At 40.6% G+C, this 21,297-nt stretch overlaps 1 long non-coding RNA gene across 1 annotated transcript; it reads left to right on the forward strand.

The window, feature by feature from the left end:
• Positions 1-5,856: 5,856 nt before the first annotated feature.
• LOC121515305 lies at positions 5,857-18,417 on the forward strand. Its single transcript, XR_005992364.1, has 3 exons — positions 5,857-5,940; positions 17,783-17,859; positions 18,215-18,417. It is a non-coding gene; the product is annotated as an uncharacterized LOC121515305 (long non-coding RNA).
• Positions 18,418-21,297: the final 2,880 nt, after the last annotated feature.

Consider the following 21,297-nt stretch of genomic DNA (forward strand, 5'->3'; position numbering starts at 1 on the left):
AGCTGCTGAGCAGCAGCAGAATGGTATGTCAGCATTGTTTTTGTATTTTACTTTACATTGTCTGTTAAACCTACTTTTTATGCTTGCTATTTTGTTTATATGTTCATTTTGCTTTTTATTTGTTTGGAGTAAAACAAAATCAAATGATGTAAATAGTGTTACATATAACTGTAACTTCACATCTCTCACAGAAAATATGGGATAAATATGTCACACATGCAGAGATCAGTCCATGTAAGTACAGTCCATTTTCATTTTAAGTTTGATTGATGTTAAGTATGTGATTTATTCATATCATGTGCTCTCTTTTCTCAACAGGCTTCATTATCTCCTGACGTGGGTCCAGCTGTCACTTCAGTGGCAGTTACGATTTGGTCCAAATAATGTCATCAGTGTTTGCTAGGCACTCAGGATGACTTCATCCTGGGGAGAGCTTCAAAAGTCAGGTGCTAAATGCCTGTGAGTTGGAGACTCTGGAAAGAGTACAAGAATGTTAGAAAGAACAGTTCCAGTGATACATTTTTACTGATCCTTTCTTCATGTGCAGTGAAAAAAAACAAAGAATATGAATATCAGACAGGCTATATAATTAAAAGGCACACCTTTATTATAAAGTTCAATGCAACAGCAGATTTAAATGTGATTTGTGGTCATTTTCTCGCTATGTACTACTCACACTCATATGTTCAAATTAGCCAGTAAACTGAGTTTTTATTTATTCCCTTGGTAACTGGTGTGGCAAAGTACAATACTTTCCCCAAAATATACTCAAGTAAATCTAAATTGCTCATTTTGAGAACAGCTAAGATCAAAGACATTGCGTTTGATATCATGTTGTACTGAAATGTTTCTGTATAACCCTCTTGATATTGAACAGCAGCTAAAAAAGCTTGATAGCAGCAGAAAGTCCATAGGTGATTGAGTTCAGCTGGAAAAGACAGAAGATTCTGGAAAACCCCTACCTTCCTGAAAGAGATCCTTTCTATTTTTTAAAATGTGTGTAGCCTGTAGTGATGTGTTGTTGTGCTATTTTGAATATGCCACAAAGCACACTTTATTTCATAGAGGCATTTAGCTCTGTGGTCTCTTGAGATCCAGCCTAAAATTCTCTGTGGCAAATTAATGGAAGAGCGGTGGTTTGGGTTTCTGCAGAGGCATTAAAATGTCACACACATTTGGTTTCACACATTCTAAAGTTGGCTGGTTTTTTTCTGTAGTTTAAAAGCATGGTCCATGTTGAAATCACAAAGGAATAGAACAAATGCTTTATTTGTTAAAAAATTTTCCCTAAAAGATTCAAAAAATATTCCTTGTTACTGACATTGCTGATGTTTTTGTTGCCTTTATTTGTTCTCATACAATGCCCCAGGACAGAAAAAAAGGAAATTTGCTGAAAATATCTTGAATTGTCAAAGATTTTACCCTTCAGGGTTAGCATGGATAAGCTCTGCTTACACACTGAGTGGTTAACCTCCAGCTCAGAGCAAACAGTGAGCCAGCCACACAGGATAAAGATGTAACAAACACCAAGTCAGCCACATCACACTGACTATCAAACAGCCACATGCACACTGACACACAAACACTCAGCCTAAATGCTATGAGAAAATATTGAATTATTCTGTTAGTCAGACTAGGGTGTACCCAATCAACAACCCCAATTCCAAAAAAGTTGTGGAGCTGCTGTAATGTAAATTAAAACAGAATGAAAGGATTTGCCAATCTCATAAACCCATATTTTATTCACAGTAGAACATAAACAGCATATCAGATGTTGAAATTAAGACATTTTGCCATTTCATGAAAAATATTTGCTCACTTTGATTTTGGTAAAAGCAACACATCTCAAAAAAAGTAAGGACGGGGCAACAAAAGGCTGGAAAAGTAAGTGGTTCTAATGAAAAATAGCTGGATGAGCATTTTGCAACTCATTAGGTTAGTTATCAACAGGTCAGCAACATGGCTGGGTATAAAAGGAGCATTTTAGAGATGCAGAGAAAGTCTCTCAGAAGTAAAGATGGGCAGAGGTTCACCAATCTGTGAAAAACTGCATCAAAAATGATGGAACATTTTCAGACAAATGTTCCTCAGTGTTGTATTATGAGGACTTTGAATATTCCACCATTTGTAGCACATAATATCAAAAGATTCCAAGACTCTTTAGAAATCTCTGTGCACAAGGGACAAGGCCGAAGGTCAGTATTGGATTCTTGTGCTCTTTGGTCCCGTAGGTGGCACTGCATTAAAAACAGGCATGATTCTGTACTGGAAACCACAGCATGGACTCAGGAACACTTAAGAAATTATTATCTGTCAACACAGTTTGCAGTGCCATCCACAAATGCAAGTTAAAGCTGTATTATATAAAGAAGAAGCCATATATGAACACAATCCAGAAACCCCACTGTCTTGTCTGGGCCAAAGCTCATTTAAATTGGACTGATGCAAAATGGAAAACTGTTCTGTGGTCAGTTAAGTTGAAATTCAGAATTCTTTTTGAAAATCATGAATGTCATGTCTTACAGACCAAAGAGGAGAGGGACCATCCAACTTTTTATCATTGCACAGTTCAAAAACCTATATATCTGATGGTATCGTAAACATTTGGTACATGATGAAATGAAAAAATCTGGCAAAGAAGACCCAGGACTGTTGAGCAGCTAGATTCCTACAACAGAAAGGAATTGGGCAGCATTCCTCTCCCAAGCTCCACGAACTGGTCTCCTCATTTTCCAGAAGTTTAAAGACTGTTGTTAAAAGAGGATGGGATACTACACAATGGTTAATATAACCCTGTCCCTACTTTTTTTTAAGATGTGTTGCTGCCATCAAATTCAAAATGAGCTAAAATTATTCATGAAATGGTCTGAGTTCAGACTATTGCTTACTGAGTGTGATGTTTCAGTGGCAGCGTTTAGAATTTATAGTTTCTCCCAGATGTTTAAACACCTTTCCAAAAAACTTTCTTCATTTCTTAAAACTCCTGAAAAAACAAACAGAAAACAGTAAACTACTAAATCAATATTTGCTGTGCTGAAAAGCAGCCCACATTTATCTGGACTTGCCTGTTGGTCCATGGCTGATCAAATAGTCCACCAAAGTTGTGCAGATTTCGTTGGAAATATTGGGTCGCATTTGTCTTCCTTTTTCCTCATGAACTCCATAGCTGTCTTGGCTTCCTTTTGTTCCCACTTTCACTCTTACTCTGTGTTATTGCTGCTCAACAGTCTTGCCAAACAACTGTCTTAGTCTCTTATGGCCCATTTTATGCAGTGATACATGACTGAAGTGTTCTTCACACTGAGTTTGCACAGGAGCGATATGAGCGATTCTAACTGGTGATAAGGGTGTTGCATTTTGAAGGCCAGCGTTCCCAAGTGAACAAAGGTGCCAAATGTGGAAATTTGTGTTCAGGCGTGGGCAAAACAGTGAATAAAATGATATTTGAGTAGAACTGAATTGTGGTCAGAGTTAAGCAGGTAAATTACAGGTGGACAATGCAAGCTTTGCCAACTGGAGCACACAGATTCAAATGATGAGTTAGGACCTTAAGATTAACATGCTACTTGTTTTTTTAAGTGTGAAAATGTATCAAACTGGTCTAAAAGCAGGCTGGAGTGGTTACAGCCTCTATAAAACTGCTCCTGTTTATCCCCCCCTTGGTGTCTCACTGGTTCCTCAGTGCTTGTATTTAAATAGTGTCATGCCCTTTGTTTTTCAGCGGTAAGCCCCCGGACTCTTTGAAGTGGCCGCCATGTTTGCACTGTGACCGTTTAATTCGGAGCCCAGCTTGATGATATTAGTGTCAGGGTCAATTGGTGATTCCAGCGGGACTTTAGAAGCTGCCCGGCCGGCGGTATGTGGGCATCATGTGCTGCTCGGTTCACCATCTGGTCAAACCCATAGTCTTACTTACACCCACATACACACTCCGGCTCCTTCGGTACTTCTGATCCCAGAACATGTGACCTGGCAGACATGGGACCTGGTTATCCAGCAGACTTCACAGACCTGAGCCTGACTCGCTGGAAGTTGTTGCACAGACCTCCCAGGAAGGAAAATCCCTTGTCTCCTACTTCCTACTTCTTCCCATATCATCATCCTAAAAACCTTAAAATGTATGCTTCAGTTGTTCCTCTGCAGAAATATCTTTTTCATGAAAGTGGAAGAGAAGAATTTGGACTTTTTTGCAGCCTTACATGCACTCGTAAAAGCAGAAGAGGATTAAAGATGGCCGCTTTGTATTGACTCTCAGTCAGGAGGAACTGGAAACAGTTGGATGTGAATGTATAATCCTACACTCTAGAATATATAAATAGTCAGTATGCTTACATGAACAGCAGTTGAACTGGACCACTCTCCTTGTACACAAACACTAGGGGAGACTGAAATTATTGGCAAGAGTATGCCAGAGTCTACTGTGATAGGTGGCGACAGAGGTGCTGCTTAGCAGGTAAGGAAAGTAACTGGTTGGGGTCGGGGAGGTTAGGGGCCCTCAGAAGGCTGACAAACCTTAAACCACAGCAAAAATGTGCAAAGTTTGCAAGACAGAAGGAAACCTCCTTAAAAGGGCCCCATCTGTTGTTGCGCTGCTATGTCGTATGCATCGTTACTATGAAAGCTGAACGTCAATGAATGTCATTGAAGAAAAATAAAGAGGAATTATCTGAGAGAAAAGATAAAAAAGGAAATGGAAAAGGGGAAACACAAGGTTGTAATGTTACAGATATTTATATTTCGATAGTAATATTCACATGAATTTTAATGGTTAAAAAATAATCACCTGTTTTAACATTTATTTTGAACTTTTGCTTTTACAAAATTAGAGAGGGACAGGAAATATGTGGAAAGAGAGAAAGAAGACATGCACCATCACTTTGTGATTCAACAGTGGACAAGTATGTTGAGGACTAAAGCCTCATCATATGGTCACTTATGGTCACTCAACTAAGCTAATCCTGCCCCCCACCACCACCTCCAAAATGTCCTTACACTACATTGCATGTAGACAGCTATGAATAAGGGTGCTTTCACACTAGGGGCCCGGTCCTGGATCCGAGTGCACTTGAGCCCAAAGTTCGGTTCATTTTGGTAGTGTGAATGCAAACAAACCGCACCCGGACACCGGGCCCGGGCCCACCTGTGGAGGTAGTCTCGTGTGCGATTCAAGTGGACTCTGGCACGGCTTGGATGAGATGTGAATGCAACCGCGCTCAGATATGGGACAAAGCGTCATATCAGCTTTATGACGTCATCTTAAAAACTTAACTTCTTTTGACAGCCGGTCAACTTATTCGCATTTTTCCTAAATAAAAAGCGGAAATCATCAGAATCCAGTAAATAAACGGTCTGTTGTGACTCACCTTACGGATGAACACAAGTTGGAGTCAGTGAGAGGAGGTGCAAAGGCAATTAAAGTCTCTTGTCACCTCAAAAACCGCTATATCTGCTCAGCGCGAGCCTATTTAATCCTCTGAGCTGCACGTAGATATGCAGATATGAAGAGCAAAGTTGCTGGCATCTTAAAAAGTGATTTAAATCATCCATGGCTGCAGGATTGACTTTTTGCCGGGTCAAAACAAAAGCAGTCTGCGCTCAGGTCATGACCCCCGTGGTTGCCATGGTAGCTTCTTCTTCTTCCTTCTCCTTTGCGGGGTTGTAAACCAGCTACGTGCATACCGCCACCTGCTGTTTCAGACCGAGTAAACACGCAAGTGCACCCGGGCGCGTTTTGATATTGCTAGTGTGAAAGCATGCCGGGGGGGAAGGGGGAGGGGAAGGAATCGCACCGTGGTTCGAAACAACTGGGCCTAATGCGAAAGCACCGTTAAAGATCCATATGGGGGAAGTACCTTAACACTATGCAGGCGGTGTGGAAAAGCCCTTGGTGCACTCATTGCCAGGTTAGGAGGAAATCCCTGTGCAGCAAATGATGATCAGGTAGGATGAACATTGCTGGTGCTGAGGTGTCATCAACCAGTTCTCAACAGTCTCTAATAGCCTAGAATGTGACTTTTTCTTTAGGATGACTCTTACATACCAACAATCGAGGGAGCTGGCTTGGCTTGGGATTGCCATTGCTGCCTGGTCTGAGGTGAGGTGCCTTTGCACTGGCGGGACTAGTGTGGGTGGGTACATCTATTACTGGTCCGGCCACAGCAATGGACACTGCACCGAGGGGCGGTTGTGGGCTGACTGAGCAATTACTGCACACAAGACAGACTCATTCATTGGACTTAGTCTTGTTTGTTGCAGTCTATGCTCTGATAGGGCTGACTGAACTCTCTGCAAAGAAGGCGCTCTACTCCCAACTTGACTCAGTGGTGGGTTTGGTCCACGAAGGTGATGCCTTGATCATCCTTGGTGACTTCAAAGCTACCACTGGCACTGACTGGGAGGGCTCAAAGGCAAGTGTGTGTCCAAATGGCTCTGGATAACAAGATATCCTCTTGTGGATTCTCCATAGGAACCTGTTTGCTTGTTCAGCTGATGTCTGCCCTGTAGAGTAAGAGTGCTGTGAAGTGTGGTGGCTATATGTCTGACTTATTTCCAGTTGATTCTGGGGTGAGACAGGGATCGGACTTTGCTGATGACGCTGTGATCCTTGCAGAGATGGTAGATGTCCTTGTGGGGATTTTTAACTGGATGATTTAGGAGGCTGAAAAAAGAGACCTAGGCATATAGGGATGCCTTAGATGCAGCCATTCATTCTGTGTCTGTGAATGGTGAGAGTGTGGAAGTTGTGGAGCAGTTCACCTACCTTGGCAGCATAATCCATCCGCTGACTACAAGGCTGAGATCAACCACTGACCTGGACTTGCACATGGGGCAGTTGGTTCACAGGGCAAGGTGGTGCAGTGCTCCCAGTATCTAAGCATGCATTTTAAAGTCAGAGTCTTTGTGTCTTTGGTCCTCTCAGTTGTACTATATGCTTGTGAAGCATGGATGCTGATGGCCTGAGGCGCCAGCTGGACTCCTTTGTGAAGACTTCTCATTGGCCCAGATTTCGATATTGTTGACAAAACTGTGTGTCTAAAGCTGACATGCTCAGAAGAGCAGGGATGAGAAGGATCAGTTACTGGATATGGGCAGGACAGCTGCACTTTATTGGGACCTGGTGCCCTTTCCCAGGCCTGATCCAGCTCCTGGCGCAGGCCTGGACGATGGCCAGTAGGAGGCCTGAGCTTTACAAGGCCAAGGCTGATGCAGTCAAGTGCCGAACTGGCATATGCTCCCATACCTGACTGGGCTGGGTGAAGAGTGCTGTTTGTGTCTAAAATTGCCATTAGATGGTGATATGCACCCTGTCAGCTAGTTATAGCTGGACATTCATCCAGTTGAACTATTACATCTCACGCCAAACAATCGTTGGTTGCCATGCTCTGCTTTCCCCAAGTCAACATACTCCACCTGACATCTGTTCAAAATGTGTGGTTTCCTCATTAGCACTCTACATGTTAATATCTTTGTCTAGTTTTCTTCTTGGCTTTCTTCTACACATTTATGCTGTTGAATTCTGGGTCAAAGCAGGAGTGGGACCAGAGAAGTATGCTCGTATTGCCTCAGCCAGTGTGGGGCTGATTAAGTTGTATACATGCAAGAGAAAATTGGCCCAAGCTACATTATCTGAGTATGTTAATCTGACTCAGAAACACTTCAAATAAGTTCAAGTTTACTCAGACTAATATGTTTATATACACTATATTGCTAAAAGTGTTCCCTCACCTGCCTTGACTCACATATGAACTTAAGTGACATCCCATTCTTAATCCAAAGGGTTTAATATGACATCGGTCCACGCTTTGCAGCTATAACAGCTTCAACTCCTCTGGGAAGGTTTTCCACAAGGTTTGGTAGTGTGTTTATAGGAATTTTTGACCATTCATCCAGAAGCGCATTTGTGAGGTCACACACTGATTTTGGACAAGAAGGCCTGGCTCTCAGTCTCCGCTCTAATTCATCCCAAAGGTGTTCTGTCAGGTTGAGGTCAGGACTGTGTGCAGGCCAGTCAAGTTCATCCACACCAGACTCTCTCATCCATGTCTTTATGGACCTTGCTTTGTGCACTGGTGAACAGTCATGTTGGAACAGGAGGGGGTCATCCCCAAACTGTTCCCACAAAGTTGGGAGTGTGGGATTGTCCAAAATCTCTTGGTATGCTGAAGCATTCAGAGTTTCTTTCACTGGAACTAAGGGGCCAAGACCAACTCCTGATAAACAACCCCACACCATAATCCCCCCTCCACCAAACTTTACACTTGGCACAATGCAGTCAGACAAGTACTGTTTTCCTGGCAACCACCAAACCCAGACTCTGGGTCCATCAGATTTCCAGATGGGGACGTGCAATTCGTCACTCCAGAGAATGTGTTGCCACTGCTCTAGAGTCCAGTGGCGGCTTGCCTTACACCACTGCATCCGACGCTTTGCATTGCACTTGGTGATGTATGGCTTGGATGCAGCTGCTTGGCCATGGAAACCCATTCCATGAAGCTCTCTACACACTGTTTTTGAGCTAATCTGAAAGCCACATGAAGTTTGGAGGTCTGTAAGCGATTGACTCTGCAGAAAGTTGGCGACCTCTGCACACTTTGCGCCTCAGCATGCGCTGACCCCGCTCCGTCATTTTATGTGGCCTACCACTTTGTGGATGAGTTGCTGTCATTCCCAATCGCTTCCACTTTGTTATAATACCACTGACAGTTGACTGTGGAATATTTAGGAGCGAGGAAATTTTATGACTGGACTTGTTGCACATGTGGCATCCTATCACAGTACCACACTGGAATTCACTGAGCTCCTGAGAGCGACCCATTCTTTCACAAATGTTTGTAGAAATAGTCTGCATGCCTAGGTGTTTGATTTTATACACCTGTGGCCATGGGAGTGATTGGAACACCTGATTTACATTATTTGGATGGGTGAGTGAATACTTTTGGCAATATAGTGTATGTGGTTTAGCAGTGTCTGGCTGAAATAGTCAAGGCCTTTCCAGATGTTAGAGCTGCCCACGCCACAGGCACTAATCCAACCCCATACCATCAGAGATGCAGGCTTTAGAGCTGAGCCAGGAGAACAAGCTGGATGCTCCCTCTCCTCTTTAGTCCACAGGACATGGGGTCTGTGGTTTCCTCTGACCACAGAACAGTTTTCCATGTTTCCTCAGTCCATGTTAAATGAGCTTTGGTCCAGAGAAGACAGCTGATTTAAATTATTTGGATGAGTGAGTGAATACTTTTGGCAATATAGTGTATCTTTAAACATTTAACATTTTCAATGTTTAAGTTTGAGGAACACAATAATTATTTTTTTCTGACTCAGAACTCAGTGAGTTTATTCTAAACTGCAGATGGATTTAGCATGGTGTCTGTTTGGAGAAGTTGAATGTGGTGATGACACGAATTACCTGATATTTTTCTTTTATTTTCATCACTTCAGATTTCTTTTCACAACATTTTTCTCTTCCAGATGAGTCTTTATTTCATAATGGTTTTGACAAAAACAACTTTGCTGTCTGCATCAAAGAAAATTAATCTTTTAAAGACTTAGTATTTATTGTGCTGTCATATTTGGATTCTTAAAATTGGGCCTTACACATGTAAAAACACCTGAAAATTTCCTAAGACTATCAGGTTGAGCTTCATTTGAGAACCCTAACTGTGAAATTTTTCACTTGCGCTTTTGGCCGATCTGGATTTTGTTCACCAGTTTCCTTGTCAATTTTCTGCCATAAGTCAGAGAGAGAACAGCAGTAATATTACGGGATATTTCATTGCAAGCCTATGGACAGACTTTATGACATTTGCATCACTTGACCAGCGTCTCTGGTTTTCTCTTCCTGAAGAAACTGCATTCCCTTTATAACCAATTAGCCTGTTTTTGCTGTTCTCATACTGTGTATATGTCTAACTACACATGGCACTGATATGAAGGCAAAAACTCATCATAGACTCTGTTGCTCCTTCCCATCTTTTTGCATCTTTTTTCACATAATGGCCTGCTGCCTGAAACCCCTTCCCCTCCAAGTCCAAAAGGGGAAACCTCCCTGGGACTGAGTTACTCAAGAGGATTTCAGGGGCAGAATGTCTGAAATTTTTAGACTTTTTCAGGATTGCCTCCTTGAAAACAGCTTCCTGACATCTACCATTTGAAAATTAAAACACTTCTTTGCCTTGACCTCTGTCTATCATATCTTCAAGTAATGTGCTTTAGTTTAGTTTGGAATAAAAATGTCCTTCAAAGAACACTTTGTACTTTTGACACCAAGACCATTTTAGTCTGGACTTAAAACTTTAACTGCTTTAAACAGTTTTATCAGCTCTTCTCTTTTCTTAGAGACACAGATATGTCTCCTTATATGAGTTCAAACCATGTTATTTTGCCAACCCTTGAAATCTCATACCAAACTCACAGCGTTCACATCTGTGTACTTCTGGTTTAAGAAGTGTAGGTTTTGGTGTTACTCACACTCCCCCTGTCGCTGAACTTTTATCACTGAAACATCTCAAAGCTAAATGTGAAACAGCAGAGTGTCTTTGCCTGTGACAAACACATAAAATACAGACGCTTGTGACACAGGCGACTCCTCTGAAGTCTCTCGTTCTTTAATTCATGTCCTTAAATTGGACTTGTGGATTTTAGGGACTACTTTTTGTCTCCAGCGTCTCGGTTCTACTTTGCTGCTGACGGTAAAAGCTGAGCAACCGTTTTTCTTCCTTCACTTAATGATATTTCTGTTTTTATTGGGTGTGAGTGATGCCTCAGCAGTCTTCTACAATACATAAGACTTCATGTTCTTAGCCTTTGTTCTCATGAAGCAGAGGAACCCTGGGAACTATGGAAGAAAGAGGCAAGAAAGAAGGATAAGTGCGTATACTAATAGTTGTATTATCACAACGTTTCAACCAAATGGTCTTCATCAAAACACTTTTAAAAAATGGGAGCCATGTAGACACAAAAATCAGGAGTTTTCTAACTGTTTATGAAAGGGACTGCATGAAGACTGATGTCTCTTTATGAACTTCACAAGACAAAGATCCATCCATAAATTACCTCTAAATGTTGATTTTTAATGACTTAATAACAGCCTTCTTTTTGACCTTTTCCATGTCAATAATTCTTGATTGGTGAATTATTTGATACTAAAAGGTAGTGCAAACTCCATTTCCAAAAAAGCTGGAATGTTGTGTAAAATGCAGATAACAAAATCGTACAATTTGCAAATCCTTTTCATCTTATGCTTGATTGAATACAGCACAACAGCAAGATATTTAATGTTTCAAAGTGATAATCTTTGTTGTTTATGTGGAAATATCACACACTCTAAATTTGATTGCTGTAATACCTTTCACAAAAAGTGAGGACAGGAGCATGTTTACCATTGAGTTACATCACTTACTCTTCTAATGGCACTCTACAAGACATAGACTGCTGAAGTATTGAAAGTGGAATTGTTTCCCTTCCTGCTTGATGCACATCTTAAGTTGCTCAACAGTGCAGGGTTTCTGTTACTTCACAATTCACAGTGTGCCATACATTTTCAATGGGAGACAGGTCTGGACTGCATGCAGGCAAGTCTTTTCCCGTGAAGCCATGCTGTTGTAACAACAAGAATGTGGCTTGGCAATGTCTTGCTGAATAAGCAAGTACCTCCCTAAAAAAGATGTCACCTGGATTTAAGCATGTGTTGCTCCAAAGCCTACATCTACCTCTCAGTACTGAGTTTGTGCCTTAGATGTGCAAGTCAGCAACACCACGTGCACTAATACACCCCCATGCCATCACAGATGCTAGCTTTTGAACTTTGCCTTTTTAACAACGTGGATGGTCCTTTTTCTCTTTTGCCTAGAGGACCTGATGCCCATTATTTTCAAAAATAATTTAAAACATGGTCAGACTAAAGCACACTTTTCCACTTTTGGTCAGTTCATCTCAGATGAGCTTGTTTTAATATGATGATGATGGCTTGTAGCTCATACAAATAAAAAAAATCACTACCTAGAGGTATTAGAGTATTAAAAAACACAGATCACAATATGGATTCATAATACAGAAACGTCTACATTCTTAAAATTATGCTCATTTATGCACTTAGTGCTTGGTTGGAGCTCCTTTTGCACAAATTACTGCATCTATGTTATGTGGCATGGAGCCAATCAGTCCGTAGCTCTGCCAGGGTGTTTTGAAGCCCATGTTGCTCTGATAGCAACCTTCAGCTCGTCTGTATTGTTGATGCTCTGTGAAGTTCAGGTCAGGCCAGTTGACCTGTCAGTCAAGCACAGTAATACCATGGTGGTCAGTAAACCAGTTTCTAGTAGTTTTGTCTTCACTGTGGACAGGTTCCAAGTCCTGCTGGAAATGAAAGGATGTCCATTAAGCTATGGTTGACAGCATTGACTCTAGACTTGATGAAGCACAGTGGACCAACATCAACAGATTACATGGCACCCCAAACATCACTGACTGTGCCTCTCTGACCTTCCTCCAGACTCTGGGACCTTGATTTCCAAATGAAATCTAAAATTTAGTTCAATCCGAAAACAGGACTTTAGACCACTGAGCAATGGTGCAGTCCTTTTTCTCCTTAGACCAGGTAAGCCACTGATGATATTTTCTGTGGTTTAAGATTGGCTTGATGCTAAGAATGTGAAACTTGTTTGCACATTTCCTGGACTTGTCTGTGTGTGGTGGCTCTCGATCCACTGACTCCAGCCTCAGTCCACTCCTCAGGAAGCTCCCCTCTGTTCTTGAATCTGCTTTGTTTGACAATTTTCTGAAGGCTGCTGTCATCGCTGTTGCCTGTGCACCTTTTCTTACCAACCTTTCCCTTCCAGTCAATTTTCCATAAATAAGCTTTGATATAGCCTCTGAGAACAGGCTGCCTTTTCGGCAGTTACCTTTTGTGGCTTCCTGGGTGTCAATGATTGTCCCCTGGACGATAATTTAAATATGGTGGCCACTGTTGTTAGGCTTCATGACATCTCTGCACAAACCAATGGGTGGCATCACTGAGACCACCCCCATGTTTTATGCAGTGTGATCTGAACCATAAGAAAGGTTATACCAGATCTTCAGCCCAGTGTTACTGGTCTCTTTATCATTTCCCCTACCGACAGACTGGTCAAACAGGACAAAAGAAATTCCTAAATGTCCAATCTTTTTTCATCCAGCGTACATGTCATTAAATAATCAACAGCACTTCTAAACACTGTACACTGTCTTTGTTCTTAAAGAAGAAGCAACATCAGTCAAACTCCAGTCTGAGTACACCGCTGTCTGCTTAGCGCTCACAGTTTATCTAAGCAGGCAGAAGGGGGGGCGTTTTACATGTGCTGGAGCTCGGCCGAGTGTCAGAAGGAGGTTTGTATGTTTTTAGAAGAGCGGCGGTTTAGTCTCAGCGTCTTGACTCGGCCCGGGTGTTCGTTCATCATGACAGAGCCTGTTAGTCTTTGCTATCTGCCGTGTTCATCTCAGTGTGAGCCCGAGTGTGCGGAGGCCTGGCCTCTTAGTGCCATCATAGCAAATGATTCTGCCGGCTCACATCCCACATAGTTCTTCTTTAAACAGGACTCACAGATGATCAAAAGGCCACTTTCACTCAGGCCGGGATGTGCAGCGGACTCATATGTTGTGATCTGAGCTTAACTGTTTGATCTCAGACAGTGAAAGGCGTCTGTTTCCACACTAGCTTTTGCTGTTTCCTTCAGGGGTAATGAGAGACAAGATGGAGGTCGCTCAGCTTCTCCCTCTCCAGACACTTCATTAGCCGCCCTGCTCTGTTTGGCTTTGCACTGAGTTACATCTTTTCCATTCGACATTTCTCAGTTTGTAATTTGTCTCAGGAGCAGCAGGTCACAGGAGGATGTACTGCGACGTACACTCTTTATATGAAGCTCTTACATGTTATATTTATTTCAAACCCCAACATAATGTGTGCTGGGGAACATGGAGTGCGTGCCAGTAGACAGATCCACAGCAGAGTTCAAGACGCTTACCTTTAATTCATGTGGGCTGAAGAGTTACAACGGGACTGCATTATTTCCTGACCAAAACCAGGTAAAGAAAGTGTCAGAAAAAGACTCTTTTTTCATTATTTATTGGCCTCAACACTGGAAGGAATGCACAAAAATGAGATGTGCAAGGATTTCTTTTTTCACATTTCCTTATGAATTCCAAATCTGCATACCCAACCATAAAATATGATGCATTATTAAAAAATAACACACTAAAAGCAGCAATTCTTAAACTCAAGATGTCTGCTGCAAAGTGGAATGATCTTTAATGATCCCTCTCCACTCTTATCACAAAACTTTGATCTGTGCAGTAATGATCTACACTGCTTATCCCGTTTCGGGCCAGGGGAACATCCTGGTTTGGTCACCAGCCAATCACAGTGCTGACATGTAAACATTTGCATTCAGGCCAAAACGTAGGGGCATTTTAGAACCACCTATTAACCTAATGAGCAGGTCTTTAGACTGTGGGAGAAAACAGGAGTACAGAGAAAGTCCACGTATGAGAAAGGCCCTGACAGGAAGAGGATTTGAACCAGGAAGTCCTATTACAGAGTATCAAAACACTGGCCACTACACCACTGTGCAGTCCCAATAATCCACACTTTACAATTAGGGGAAGTTATCACAATACATGCATAACTTCAAAATGCTGAACTTGTGGATGAACAGATAGAAGACCAGGTAGAATATTTCCCGATGGAAGTTTTTTTTTTTTTTTTTTTCTCAGGTCAGCCACCAAAAGATCAGGATCACAAAATTAAATCAAGACGTAATCAAGAGTTTTTTGCAGACAAAAACTAGAGAACTTGATCAAGACTGATTAAAACAAAACCAAACAAAAAAAAACCCAAAAATCCCACTAACCTTTCTGCTGATTTTGCATACCTATTATACTCACCTGTCCACTTAAGCCAATCAGAGAAGAGCTCTGAAATCAGTGTCATCCTGGCCTCAGGTGTAATCACTCTCACCTGTCCAGGCTGGAAGCACAATTAAACAACGGAAGATACAAATCAGACTCCACTGCTAAAGAGGTTAAATCAAAACCTACATATTAACTAAATACAGTCATGTGCATTAGTTTTAGGCATGTAAGGTGCCAGGAAGTCATCACAGGGCCTGATGTGATGCAACCCAGGACTGTCGACACACGTGTTGCTTGGCAGCTAAGGTCAAGCTCAATGGCATTTCTTTAGCCCAGATCTTATAACCTCTAGTGATACGCCCGGATCTTTCTACATTACACAAATATGTTGATACGTCGTCAGTGTTTTTGTGCAATAGACAATGTGCAGACCATTACCGCATGCTTTAGAATCAGAAAAAGACATTTCTCTATTATTGGTTGCCCAGGACTTTAATTCTTGTTGCTCTTTAACAGGTAGTCTATAGATATTGTTTGTTTAACTAGAATCTTATCATGGAATAAAAATCTAATCTTTTGACGATCCTAAAAGAGTCAATCTTTTATCCTCGTTCTAGGTGAAAGGTGTTTGTTTCACCTTTGTCCTTTCAGATTCTTGTTAATGATATTTATTAGAAAGTGTAAATCTGTGCAGCTCACCGTTTGTGCTCTCTAGATAAAACAGGCCTGCAAAGCTTTCATTTGCTGCATATTTGAATTCAATGCACAACTCCAATATATAAAAGGCAACACATCCACCATGTTTGTCTCAGTGTTAATTTCGTCGACTAAAACTATGACTAAAAATGTTCGTCAACTGCCTTTTTTCCATGATGAAAACTAGACTAACAAAAATAGATCTGTGATGACTAAACCTGACAAAAAGCAAGTTTAGTTTTCGTCAAGATGACTTAAAAGTAGACTAAAATGTAATGTAGTTTTCGTTGGACATTCAAAACCCAAGATATTTCTCAACTGGGGCTAAATCTTTCAAAATTCAATGCATCTATAGCTATTCTGCCTCTCAGCTGTAGAAAGCAGGGACTCCAGGTTTGGCAGAGTGCATAGAACAGACTACTATGGTTTGGTACCAGATTTAGGCGAGAAAATAAATGCTTGGACAAAAAGTAAAGACTAAAATGTGAGGACTTTATGGACTAAAACTAGACTAAAATGTCTGAGTTTTCATGGACTAAAACTAGACTTAAACTATAAAGGGTAGAAATGACTAAAATGTGACTTAAACTAAAAGACATTTCATCTTCAGACTAAGACTAAAATCAAAAGTGGCTGCCAAAATTAACACTGGTTTGTCTGAAGGTTTAATTCAGATTAGCATCACCTTGCACCTCTAATAACTACCAGAACAGTCAGCAGAAACAGTCATCTGAGAAGCAAACATCAAATGGGATCTAATCTGACTTCCTACTTTTTACTGACAATAATTTATTTCTCACAACTAAAATATCCCTATCTTAGAGGATTTTCCCCTGATTGGAGCTATTTTTAATAGCTCCTTGTAACAAGAAATGTTTTTAACAGTTTAAAAATGTCGGCCTCAAACTTCCAGCTGTCCCTTGCTGCCATTTTCAGTCCAAATGTCCACTCTTTATCATTTTATTTCTATTTAGATATATAATGATAAGTGTGAGTGTTAAATTGGAACCACTTATATGACCTGTGGCTGTACTCCACTGTGTTTGATAATCTGACATTGCTGTTGCAACAGTTTGTTTTCCTTTACTATTGCAGCTCTGTAATGATACAGTGTTTGATGGTGCCATAGGGATGTATGTAAAGTAAGTAAGTGTGCCACCTAGTGGCTGTTTTCTCTGGAGGCAGAACTGGTGCCAGACCCTAGGAAAGACTGAGCAGTAGGAGTCTGAGCAGCTCTGAAATGTATAAAAACACTTTGGAAAATGACTGCTTGAAAAGACATGATATTCAGGGGTTAGATGTTTTAAAAATTGTGGGAGAAAAGTGTGATCAACCTGATCAGGGTTTAAACTGTTAATTTTATGTATGAGTGCTGTAAAACTTTGTTAAAAAGCTTTTATTTACTACCATCTATGAAATGCTTTGATGAAAGACTGGCTTCAATATGAGATGGGCCTTTAAAGAGTTCAAACAAAACCTGCTGAAGTACAGTGAAGAGATTCAAAAAGTTTTAAAATGACTCCAGGAGTTATATCTGTCCGTGTACAAAATTAGATCAATTAGATTACAGATCACTGATTTGCCCCTGCTTTTTGTAGGACTGTATGTCGACCTGCTGCATGCCTGGTATGCATCAAGTATAATGCTGTCTTTCTCAGAAAACGTTTATCTTTATGTTCTGTTTCTTGCTTCTTTATATTATTTTTATTTTTATCCCTGCTTACAGCCAGTATTTCAACACATACTGTAGTGCACCAGGGCCTCTGTGTAAACCCGGACTTTATTTGTCAAAATGTGCAGCAACACCAGGCTAGAAGAAGAGACTGGGAGTCCATGTGATGAGCTTTAATGTGTATTTTTAAATCATAAATAAGGAAGGCATTTGTTTGCATAAAATCACCTTAAATCTTTAATGGTTGTATGGCAAACAAGCACAAACATACAAATGAGTCTTAAGACACTGAGCAGAAATAAGCAGACACAAGCACTGAATACATGATTTAGAACTATATAAAGGTAGCATTCTTTGACATAAATCCTACAGGCTAACATGATATGCCCACACAGGTTTCTTTGTTCCCTGTTTTGATCTTCATGTGGCATAATAGTCTAATTTAAAGATAAAAATGTTTAAGATACTTGCCTTATGTGTGAGGGGCCAGGGCAGATGCAAACCCATAAACTGACTGAACTTTGATTTTTATAGAATGCTAACTAATTTGAGACATGAGTCTGAGTTCTGGCTTTCCAGGAGGGGGCGACAGGCCTGCATGCTGTGCTACTGTAAGTCTCAAAACACACTCACATGCACACACTCTCTGTTGGTACTTGTTGCATGTGTCTAGACTCTGCATGACAGTCTGACTGTGATATAATCAGATAATTTACACTTTAGAAGATTCATTCCTAATCCTTGTGTTTGTCTCCTTTTTCTCTCCTTAAAATCATATCTCCATGTTTTATATTGCAGCTCATGTAATCTGCTTTGACTATTTTATAGATTAGGTACTAAAGTGGACTGATAATAGGACTCTCTAGAAAGCAGTGTACTTTTCCCTGTTGAGTATCTCACCTTGAAAAGCTGAGCAGAAAAATATAACTAAGCATTTGTATTTTCCACCTCTGTGTTGTGACTCAGTGGCTCCTAGGAGGGAGGGTACAGGCTGGTGTGTTTCCTCCTCCTACTCCTTCCTGGCTTGTGATTGGGCTGCTGCTGCTTCACTTTGGACCAGTGTGGAGGCTGCACCTGAGCCAAGGAGCCAATAAGGAGAGAGAGAGAGAGACAGAGAGAGAGGGGGAGGTAGAGAGAGAGAGAGAGGAGCAACACAACAATACCCACTCTGTAGGAAGCACACAGGTTTGTTTCCCAGCACCATCAGACCGGTATTCAGCTCTGATATTCAGTGAGCATGCAGGCAGCCTGCTGCAGCTTTGCTGCTCTTAAAGCAGATCAGCTGTTTGTGTGTGTGTTTCACAGACTGAAAAAACATAAATTTAAGTTTCTTCAAGAGGTATTGTTCAGCTGCATCACATGTCAGTGTCAGCCATCAGAGACCAGTCTGCAGGGATCAGAAGGAGGTTTTTAGAGGAACTGCTGCTTTTCATTCTTTTACTATCATCTCATGAAACAACTCACAACAAAATCAACAGGTTTGTGTGAGCAGAGTGGTGAGGAAAATCCAAAATACCATTTATTTATTAAGGTTTACAAATGCATGAGTCTTAGTTGAAAACAAAGGACTTTGCATAAAGATAATCGTTTTTTAACATTTTTTAGTCCAAAAATGTAAATTTAATAAGTATGACTGTCAAGATTAGTCAAGTCAACCCTGATTAATAAAGGTCTACAATTAGTTTAAAAAATGTTTGAATCACAATAAATTGCATGATTTATTGTCCCCATTAGCACTCGTTGGTTCCGTTTCTGCAACATCTCCCTGCAACCACAGTGATGTGAAATAAGTCAACCACTGCTCCTTAATGTCTCATGTCACTTTAAAAAAAAACTAACATACTGAGAGGACAAGTCAGAAGTCATCTGCACCTTGTATTATCTGACATGAACCCTTTAAGTGTTCCATTATTGCCTTTTAATCAATAGCAAGTTCATTTTTCCATGATTAATCTCTGATCTACCAATGAAACCAGGTCTGTATCTAAACAAGAAGTCAGTTACCCTTAGATTAAGACAATACAATGATCCAAGATAACACACACACACAAAAAAAACAGTTTCAAATGCAAAATAAAGTTATTTCAAAATGTGATTTAAAAAATGAGTGAGAATAATCGCAATTAGCTGCAGAAATTCTGGGATTAATTGCAATTTAAAAATTTTGATCCCTTAACGAATGTAAACATTTGTCAAAATCTTGTTTTAAATTGAGTTATATGTGTTTTTTACTATGTCCTGTCTTTTTAAAAGGAGTATAAAAAAATAATAATGGTGTGCATTCTGCTTGTGTGATTTTGTAAATTAGTTTTAATATTTATTAATACTTACGCATTTATCTGGTTGGAGCAGGTCAATATTATGTTGCAGGTCATGTTATTTTAATTTATTTACCTTCAATTTATTTTTGAATTGTATTCACAAGAAATTTTCCCATTCTTCCAGGCTGATTTTGTCTTCAAGCAAAATATAAATTTATAGAAGCTTTTGAAGATTAAAACATGTTCTTTTTGCTTCACAATAGAGTGTAGAAAAGATTTAGAGGTATTAAAATAGGAGACAAAATAAGTTACCTTCAAGTATCTCAGATGTATGTAGATGTTATGCGCCACTCCACCTCTTTTAGACTTTACTACATTTTTTCTTAATTATGATCATGACTATTAAAATAAAACAGACCCTCCACTGCAGGTTAGGACTATTTTATCAGATGAATAAATGCAGGAACAAGAGGAGAGGAAGTACAAGGGTTTAAAGCAGCTGAATAAGTGTGTGTGTTTAATATGGAACACACACACTCTCTGTGAATGATCTCCTGTAGATAAAGAGATAAAAACACGTCAGCCCTCTGTGATGTGTTTAGGTCCCGTAGTAAAAACAGGAAAAAGCTGCTGTTTGTCTCCACTGTTGGCCTGAAGCTTCAGGAACAACACAGGCCTGCACTGATCATTTAACAAAGTTGTGAATAATCTTGGCCTTTTTACCCCACGCCGTCAGCAGTCATTAGTGATGATCCACGGGGCCTCCACAGGAGCCTATTGATCACTCATTGACTGATTGATTTAGACAAATACTTTTTTCTCCCAGAGTGCGAGGTCGAGCCGCTCTCTCTGTTAATTGAAGATAACAGAGGGGCAACAATGGCCCCTGTAATAGAATGAGAGTTTTGTGATTATCGCTGTAGAAAGAAAAGAAAATGAAGAAGAAGGAGGGGGAGAGAGGAGAGGAGAGAGAGGAGGGGGGGGGGGCTCTCTAATTAGGAAGCGGGGCGGTGTGGAGGCTGTGGCCGGCAGGCAGGCGACAGGCGCCGGGTCCCGGACAAAAGGCTGTCTGCTGCCCTAAACTCCCCCTGCTTAACCCTTTAAACTGAGACACACATTTACACTGACGCACACTCAGTGTGCAGAGCTGCTGCTGCAGCATGCTTGCACGCACGCGCACACAATACAAGCACATTACACACCAGGAATGTACAGAAACAATGCACACATCAGCTTTATTCAAACGGAATTATTTTCTGAAAATAATCAGTCGTTCTGGATTTATACGCACGGATTTATGCAGGTAGAGTGCTGAGAGGCTTCAGCTGTCAGCTGAGGTAAACAAGGGTCTGCAGGGGAGAAAGCTCTTCCTATAAATACTTAGATTACTCCACTCTGTCTAAAAATAAAACACAATAGTGGAGGAAATGCTGATTGACGGTGACTGAGGAGCTGCTAGAAATAGATTCAAACTGTAGATCATGCAGGATACAGAGATGACGTCACAATTAAACACTTATTGTGCCGTTGCCTCTACCGTAATACAGCTAATAGACACACTTAAAACAATAATAATAATCAGAAGAGAGGAAAATAAAAAGGGGATGTTTGAATTTTAGAAATCAAAAATTAAAAGCTGGATATTTTCTACTTTATAAAATATTAGAATTTTACACAATAAATCCATAATCTTATTTATGTAAAGTACTAGTTATAACTGAAATAACCCTTTAACGTTTTTTTAAAAAACCTCAGGCAGCACATCCGCCTTTCCCCCTTCCTAAACGT

Source organism: Cheilinus undulatus, linkage group 2 (assembly GCF_018320785.1).
Source record: "Cheilinus undulatus linkage group 2, ASM1832078v1, whole genome shotgun sequence".
Taxonomy (NCBI): domain Eukaryota; kingdom Metazoa; phylum Chordata; class Actinopteri; order Labriformes; family Labridae; genus Cheilinus; species Cheilinus undulatus.